Here is a 1,535-nt window from a genome sequence, read left to right on the forward strand (position 1 = left end):
CGATAGTACCTTCGCCTGGGCGAGGAAGGCTTAAGTTATTTGAGTTTTAAAGATGAATTGTTTCTTGGGCGACTAGTACCTGCTTTGGTGAGGGACAGTGTGGAAAGATTGAAATGAAAATGATGTGGTGAACAATGCGATGAACCCGGGTAGGGTGTGTCGTGATATAAAAGATGTGGAATGAGATCATGGCTTAGATGAGAAGCATGACTCCACAAAAGCGTGAAAGCATTGATATGTTTATGCATTGTTGGGCAAGTATCCGACTTGAGGTCATGAACTAGGGGGTATCCTAGTAAGGATACATGATATCACTGAACAACGATCGACCGACCGTAAGAGGCTTGGTCATGTGACCGTCCATGATTATTCGGTGATGGGTTGTAGTGATTGAGATGTTACCTTGAGCATGTACGGTTGACGCACTATCGGGTCCCACGAGAAGCATTCCTTGTCGGGAGATGGCTTAAGGATGGGCCGATCATATGTTTGATTACTGCCCTTGCATTTGACTCTGACTAGGAATGCATTGCATTATGACCATGAAGTAGTGGAGAGGAAATGACGGGATGACTTAGAGCACCATGATGTAAGTAGGGATGGCACTGATTGGACGGTGATTCGCCAACAATGTCTTGAGGGAGAGTCTGGGTGAGACGAGTCCCTTGTATTCCTGGGGAGGTACCCTGTTGGATCGGACAGTTCTCACAGGCCTAAACTAGGCTATCTCTGACACCCCTGGATTGCATTCGAGATCGATGAGAGGGATGCCCAGAAAGCGTTTGTACGACCTAGGTCCGGGTAGGACTGTTCCTGAGGGAACCGATCGATCTATTTTTACTTCCTTGCGAGGATATGTTATTTCGGGTGCGTACAAAGAGGCTTGGTATGGGACCTGTACTCTCGATTATTTCCGATTAGGATGTTGGATGGATATTGGTGTAAGGTGGATAACCATGACATATCATGCATACGTTATCATTGTGGAAGTGAATTCCCACATGTGAGAGCTATGAGCATTGTGTATTCCTACGTTTATGCATGTGATATGGTTATGAGTAGAATGTTGATTATATGATATATTGGTAATGTTGAAATAAATGGTAAGTTATGTATTACTTCCTGATGTCAATGATAAATGATGAATTATATGCTAAAATATACTTTATGTTTGAATGTGATATTCTGAGTAAGTCCACGCCGTCAATGAATTTATGTTCATTAGATGTCTTACTCTCTCTGTTGTATTTTTCTGTTTTGTATATATTTGCTATGTAGATGGCCAACAACAGCACTCATATTCGAGGTTATCACTTCACGATGTCCTCGATGGGACAATGGGATAGTGATGGGCACCGATATACATATACAGGCCCCTGCGGTCTGTTGTTGCACATGATGTGCAACGGGTCATCGATGATGATCCCTCAACCTGACACCTACATTGATGTTTCCTTCACCTTGCCGCCAAAGAGGCCTAGGTCTCCAGAGTTTGGATTTCGATACCCGCCAGTCAGGAGTGATGGCGCTGTTCC

This window comes from Lupinus angustifolius, chromosome LG02 (assembly GCF_001865875.1).
Source record: "Lupinus angustifolius cultivar Tanjil chromosome LG02, LupAngTanjil_v1.0, whole genome shotgun sequence".
Taxonomy (NCBI): Eukaryota; Viridiplantae; Streptophyta; class Magnoliopsida; order Fabales; family Fabaceae; genus Lupinus; species Lupinus angustifolius.